At 28.9% G+C, this 7829-nt stretch overlaps 1 pseudogene; it reads left to right on the top strand.

Moving 5' to 3' along the window:
• The first annotated feature begins 741 nt into the window (after positions 1–741).
• On the top strand, positions 742–4439 carry LOC127122441 (probable terpene synthase 2; annotated as a pseudogene).
• The last annotated feature ends 3390 nt before the right edge of the window (positions 4440–7829 follow it).

Consider the following 7829-nt stretch of genomic DNA (forward strand, 5'->3'; position numbering starts at 1 on the left):
TTTCTTAAAGTATTTGAGACCAAAATATACCTTAATCAATTTTCCATCTAACATTACAAACAACCCAACTTTGCATTATTTTTATGTCTACTATAAATATCAACATAAATACCAACTTTGCATTATTTTAGAGTACTAGATGTAAAGGATTAGGCCAAATATTTTCTTATCCATTCATTTCTTTTAGAATATTCTAGGCCAAAATTTACTTAAATCATTTTTTTTCAAACAAATAAACTTTGTGTTTGTTATAAATATCAAAATAAATTATAATTTTAAATTTTTTAATTTTTTAATTTATTGATTTATAAATATCAACAATTAATTTATATTAATAAACTATGAAATATAGCCGCCATAGATTAAACCTTGGATACAAAACATACACTAATTTAACTAAACTATATTTTCTCGACCTAAATATTAGATCTTAAGAAGGAGTCAGGCGTTAATAAAGCATATCCATTCATTTTTTAAGAGTATTTTGCAGCCAAATTTTTTCTAAATCAATAATCTTCCACATTACAAACAAATCAACTATGCACTACTTATGATGTTTTTTTTTATAAATGTCAATATAAAAATAAAAAATAAAAAATATAGTTTATTTCATTATTATTTAGTATAAATATATCTAAACAAACACTTATTTTCTCAACCAAAACCTTCTCAACCAAAACCTTAGAGCTGAAGAAGGAGTTAGCCATCATAAAACATATTCATTCATTTCAACACCTAAGTATGTCTGCCAAATCTGAATTGCAAAGAAATCTGGCTGATTATCACTCTAACATTTGGGGACAATATTTCATTCAATATGCTTCTGAATCAATGGTGCGTATATATTTTCACTTATTGCCTTCTATATTCTTTTGCAATATTATTTTGTTATTCAATGATGTAATATTCAAACAATAATAAATGAAAATCAAGTAATAAAAGAATTTTCAAATAATAATAAAATGAAAATGAAGTAATAAAAGAATTTTCAAACAAGAATAGATGTAAATAAAGCAATATTTATTTAAATTTCCTAAAAGAGCCAACTTTAAACTCACTCCTTATTAGACTTATCAAAGAAAATCATATACAACTATATAGTTCATCCATTCGAACAAAGATTAGATTTATCAAATCATTTTATGATGAATTTTTTTTAATTATAATTTATTATTCTCAAACACATATATGCAGGAACTTGATAAGAATATTGAAGCAAAAATTGAAACATTAAAAGATGAAGTGCGAAAGATGCTTCTCACAAAAACTGAAAATCAATTATTAAAAGTCAAATTGATTGATTCAATATGTCGTTTGGGTTTCAGCTATCATTTTGAACACGAGATTGGTGAAGTTATGCAACATATTCTCAAAAACTATGTTGAAAATGAAGAAATAATTCTTGAAGACAACGTTTGCTCTATTGCTATGTTCTTTAGGGTGTTGAGACAACAAGGATTTCGTGTTTCCTCAAGTATGCATGACTCAAATTCATTTATAACTTTTTTAATCATTTAATAGAAGAAGAATGTAAAAAAAAACATTTGGTTTATGCATATCTCAATTATTTTTCATCTCTAACACTTAAAATAGAAAATAAATATAATTTTTTCTCAATTTTTCTAATTAGTCTAATTTGTTAATTTTTTTAAACAAATCAGATGTGTTCACCCGATACAAGGACGATCAAGGAAACTTTAATAGAAAACTTACCACCAATATTGAAGGAATGATAAGCTTGTATGAAGCATCACATATGATGATTCATGGAGAAGAAATATTGGAAGAAGCATTGGCTTTCACTTCCACCAACCTTGAATCCATTGCTACTCAATTAAGCCCTTTTCTTGCAACACAAGTCAAACATACCTTAAAGCAGGCTCTCCATAAGAACTTGCCTAGGCTAGAGGCACGACGCTATATTTCTATCTACGAGCAAGACCCTTCTCATATTGAAATTTTTCTCACTTTAGCTAAATTAGATTTTAATTTACTCCAAACTCTACATCAAAAGGAACTTGGAAACATTTGCAAGTAACTATTCCATTGACACTCTTTTTATATTGAAACATAAAATATCAAAGACTAATCCATATACTTAACATTATTGTATTTTTTTTAATATTTTAATTACAGATGGTGGAACGGATTGGATGTTCCTAGAAAATTCTCTTTCGCACGAGATAGGATTGTGGAATGTTGCTTTTGGATATTAGCAGTGTATTTTGAACCCCAATTTTCTCAAGCAAGGAAAATAATGATGAAATTAATTGCTATATTATCAATAATTGATGATATTTATGATGCACATGGTACTATTGATGAACTAGAACTTTTTACCAAGGCAATTGAAAGGTTTACTCATACATCATAATTTAAAACATAGATTTTCATCACATTTTCTTCTCTTCAATGGATATAAATGTGGTTTTTCAGGTGGGATATTAAGAATTTGGACAATCTTCCTGAATATATGAAATTAATTTATAGAACAATCTTGGAGACTTCGGAAGAAATAGAACAAGATATGACAAAAGAAGGAAGACCCTTTACACTTAAATACTACATAAAAGAAGTATGGGTTTGTCCTTTTCTTTAAACTATTTTTTAAGATTTAATTGCAATTTTAGTACTCATATTTTTTTTAAAAATTTGATCCCCCATTATAAAAATTCAGTTATTTTTATAGTTCTATTATATATTTTTTTCAAGATTTTAATCCCATTTTAATTTGAGATTAAATTTTACTGACACGATAATCTACTTGATACTGTATCATTATTATATTTACACACATTAATTAAATATCAATTTTTATCATTTTTCTTTGTTGATTTATAATTAATTTTTATATTTAAAATAATATAAATTATTTTATTTATTAAATAAACAAAAAACAGTTAATTAAATTACTGTGAATTTGTAATGATTATTTTTTTCAAAATAATTTTCTTAATATGCTTTTAAAATTAAGCCTATTTTTCAATACATTTTCTTCATCTTCTCAATGATCTTCATCTTCTCCTCATTCTAAAAAATTAAAATTAAAACAAACAAGTATAAACTAAAAATCTAACACAAGCAAACGCATTCGTTTAAGCAACAAAGATTTAAATTACTATTATAAGTCTTATTAAAATTAGTTTAATTCGTTTTCTATTAAGTAGATAACATCCTCTCCTCATATCTCACCAAAAACAATGAAATTATGTATTTGTACAAATGTTCTGACCTAATTCATTGCCTCTTTGTTTCCTTTAGATTTAGGTTTCAAACAGTAAATCAGAATAAACCAAAATGCTCAAACAATGAATGAAGGATGTGCTGTAAATAAAGAAGAATATATTGCTCCAATTGTTTTAAAAGGTTTAAAATACGAATCACAAGAAATAAATTAAATAATTTTAAAATAGCTATTTAAGGTAATTTAATTTTTTAAATTATAACAATATATATTATTATTAGAATAAAATATAATTTATATTTTTTAATTTATTTTTATTTTTTTATAAATATAAATATTTATATTTTAATTAAAAAAAAATTGAATCATCAAATCAAAATAATAAAATATGACATGGACACGTCATCAAATAAATTGTCATGTCATTAAATTTAAGTCACAATTTCGACGAGATTAAAATTATGGAAAAAATAAAATGGAGAGACTAATAGATCCGATTTTAAAATAGAGAAAAAAAATATAAGGATCAAAATTGCATTAAAATTTGCCTTTTAATATATAGTTGGTTCATTAATGTGTCAAGTCATATTGTGTAGAATATAATTTTATGATATTTTGTGTTGATGGCAGTTTAAAATGGTAGTCCAAGCATATATGACTGAAGCAAGATGGCTTAACAATAACTATGTACCAACAACAGAAGAGTATTTGAACATTTCAAAAATATCATGTTGTATATATTTATTGGTAACATGTTCTTACATTGGCATGGGTGACACAGCTACAGAGAACATTTTCAAATGGGTATCAAATAAACCAAAAATGGTTAATGCTGTTGCAACTCATTGTAGACTAATGGATGATATTGTTTCTAGTGAGGTATCTTTTATGTTTGTAAATATAAAAGTGAAGTTTAACTTCTCATATAAATAGTTGCATTAATTTTTATCTTGACTCACAGTTTGAGCATAAAAGAGGACATGTTTGCTCCTTGTTGGATTGCATTATGAAGCAAAATGGCATGTCTAAGGAAGTTGCTATCGAAGAATGTAGAAAGAGAATTGAAAATACTTGAAAAGATATAAATGAGGAATGTCTTATGCCAACTGAAGTTTCAATGCCTTTTATCACCCGTGCTCTCAATTTTTCACGTTTTATGGATGTTTTTTACAAAGATAAAGATAACTACACACATTCACAAGGACTCATGAAGTCATACATCAAACTTCTGCTTGTTGATCCAGTTCCAATTTGAGCATTAATGATTTAGTCTTCTTATTTTTATGTTTGAATAATAAAAACATGCATGCTTGTGAATGTGCACGCCACATGCAGTATTCATATTCTTTTGTGGTTTGTTTGTTTTTAACTCGTGATTTATTTTTGTTGAATTTTTTGCGTGTGTGTTAAGCTTATGCTTGTACTAATATATATAATGATCAATTTAATTGTTTGGATGGTTATTGCTGACAGTTACTCATCATATGTCTTTAAACATATTTTATATTAATTTTAAATATTTTTATATTTTATTGTATATATTTTTTTTTGTAGGAAGATTGATTTACAGAGAACCTATCCTTACCAAACTGTATATGATACTAGAAAATTGAAAAATCTAATAACAGTGTTAAAAATGTCAAAAATGACGCAAAGTTTGGCATACAAAACAATGTGGAAGGATATGATGGTTTTGTGAAAAATGATCACACAACAACATTGTGGACATAGTGTGCTTTCAACCAAATCCTTCATCCTAAAAACCCTTCATTCTCAATCCATTTTTCCACTTCAAATCTCCATCCTTTTGGTTCATCACATCATAAGAAGAAAAAGAAGATAGAACTTCAGGTTAAGATTCTTCTTTTTCCTCTGCATTGCTCACATTAATATTTCATTTTTATTGAAAAAAGTTATGTCGTGTCCGGAAATGTATCTCTAGAACGTATATGAACTTATTCGGAGATGCATTTCCAGAATTTGTTTGTGTTCATTTTTGAAGTCATTCTGAAGCAATAGTAGCGCTTATGTTATATTATAGTTTTAATTGTTTTCATTAGATATGGTGCACCCCGATGTTTTCCCAAAATAAGTTGTTTCTCCGAATGTCCAAGGTGTTGGTAGTTTATCTGAATATCCAATGTGTGATTGTTTCTCCGAATGTTCAAGGTGTTGTTGTGAAGGCGGTACATGTTGGAAACGACTTTAAAAACAAGCAAGAGTTTGAATCTTGTGATCAAATGCTTCAATGGATTCGTATGGAGGCCTCTAAACTTGGATTTGGTTTTGTTATTGGAAGGTCCTATAATGGTTTAGATAAAAGATGCGTCTTTGTGACAATGATTTGCGAAAGAAGCGGGAAATATAGAACTTCTCTCTAGAATTTTAAAAGAGACAAAATCGATACAAGAAAATATGATTGTCCGTTTAAGATTCGTGGTTAGAAGTTGGAAAACAAAAATTCGAGATTTAATGTGATGTGTGGTTTGCATAACCATGATTTGTGTTTAAAATTAGTCGGTTATCCTAGTGTCTGTCGGCTCAAGTAGGAAGAGAAGGAATGTGTTACTGACATGACCTTAAATCTTGTTCAACCGAAAAATATACTCGCGACATTGTAACGAAAATGACCCAGAAATGTATCAAATATGAAGCAAGTGTATAATATTTGATACCTCACTAATAAGGCGCTTTGGGGGGATAGAACTGAGATGCAATAACTCTTGAAAATGTTGGATGATAGCAGTTACGTGTCTAGGTACCGAACATGCGATGATGGAGTTACTGTTAGACATATTTTTTGGACTCATCCTGATTCCCTAAATTCGTTCAACATGTTTCCTATGGTGCTCATACTTGATCCAACCTACAAGACCAACAAGTATAGACTCCCATTATTGGAGATGATTAGTGTCACCTCAACTAAAAAGACATATTTTGTTGGTTTTTATTTTTTAGTGTGAAAAAGAGGACAATTTTATTTGGGCATTAGAGTCGTGTCAAATACTGTTGAAGGTATAAGGTGAAATGCCTAAAGCGATTGTTACCGACCGCGATACTGCATTGATGAATTCGGTTGCAAAGGTATTTCCTTTTTCTTATGCATTACTTTGTAGGTATTACATAAAAAATAATGTGAGAAGTCGGGTTAAACCCACGGTAGGGACGAAACAAATAGAGTCTAAAGATGGAAAATGGTGAAGGCAGGTGTGGTTGTGGTTTTGGAAAAAATAATGGATGCATGGAATCATATAATAAATTCTTCCACAAAAGAACTATATGTCGATTTCGTTATTTATTTTAGGAAAGTGCGTGAAACGTATATAGATTTGTTGAAATATGTTGAGGGCACAATTCTGACTAGGTGAAGGAGAAGATAGTTTGTGTGTGGACTGATAATGTTAGACACCTTGGAAATATAAAAACTAACAGAGTTGAGTCTGCCCATGCTACTTTAAAAAATTGGTTGGGAAATAGTAGGGAGGATTTGTGTAGAGACTGGAACTTCGTGAACCACATGATTCAAAACCAGCATAATAAGATACAAACAACATTTGGTCGGAGCATCACAGTTTTGGAACACAAATTTAAAGACAACGCTCTACATTCTTAGTTGGTTTGGTAACATTTCTCGGGCGGGTTGGTCCATATTGATCTTTGCCTTCTATAAGTTTAGGCGCTCTTATGTTTATTTCACACAAACTGAAAATGTCTTAAATGTCACAAATAAACATCCATTGGTATGTCGCAAATGCCTCCTTCTCCAACTCTACACCGGGAGAACGTTTAAGCTCACTGATTTCTACTCCCTCAAAGATATCAAAGATGAATTCCACTATCTCCTACCTTATAGACATAAATGAATGATTGTGAATCTCGAGTACCGTTCACCATCGATTTACAATGGAGGAAAGATTAAGTTCAATGAATTTGAGCTCAAGATACAAGCGAATTTGAGTACCGTTCACCATCGTTATTTGAGTTTAATATATAACTTCTATATACATGGATCATAATAAAATTTTATGTCACTTGAGAAAAGCCTTTTTAATATATATATATATATATATATATATATATATATATATATATATATATATATATATATATATATATATATATATAATATAATTATATATAATATATATATATATATATATATATATTATATATATATATATATATATATATATAATATATATATATATATATATAGATAGAGAGAGAGAGAGAGAGAGAGAGAGAGAGAGAGAGAGAGAGAGAGAGAGAGAGAGAGAGAGAGAGAGAGAGAGAGAGAGAGAGAGAGAGAGAGAGGAGAGAGAGAAGAGAGAGAGAGAGAGAGAGAGAGAGAGAGTTCTTCTAATGCAGTTGGACGAGTATTTCATGCGGTGGAGCATGATTGATATGCAAGGTTAGCACTAAAATATCTCATTTGATTAGCTCAAGAAGATGTAATTTGTAAAAGTGAGAACGAGTGAATCCCTATTTTGGCGTTTCATAAGTTTTCTTTATGGTGAAAGTTTAAAATTGTCCTCGTTTTGATCTAGTGCATGTTATGTGGGGCCATTTGATCATATTTGATGGTGGTTGATGGACGAATAGCCCATATCATGTGTGATCCCTTCTATCAAGTTTTACATGTTTG

The sequence above is a fragment of the Lathyrus oleraceus genome, chromosome 2 (assembly GCF_024323335.1).
Source record: "Lathyrus oleraceus cultivar Zhongwan6 chromosome 2, CAAS_Psat_ZW6_1.0, whole genome shotgun sequence".
Classification (NCBI taxonomy): Eukaryota; Viridiplantae; Streptophyta; class Magnoliopsida; order Fabales; family Fabaceae; genus Lathyrus; species Lathyrus oleraceus.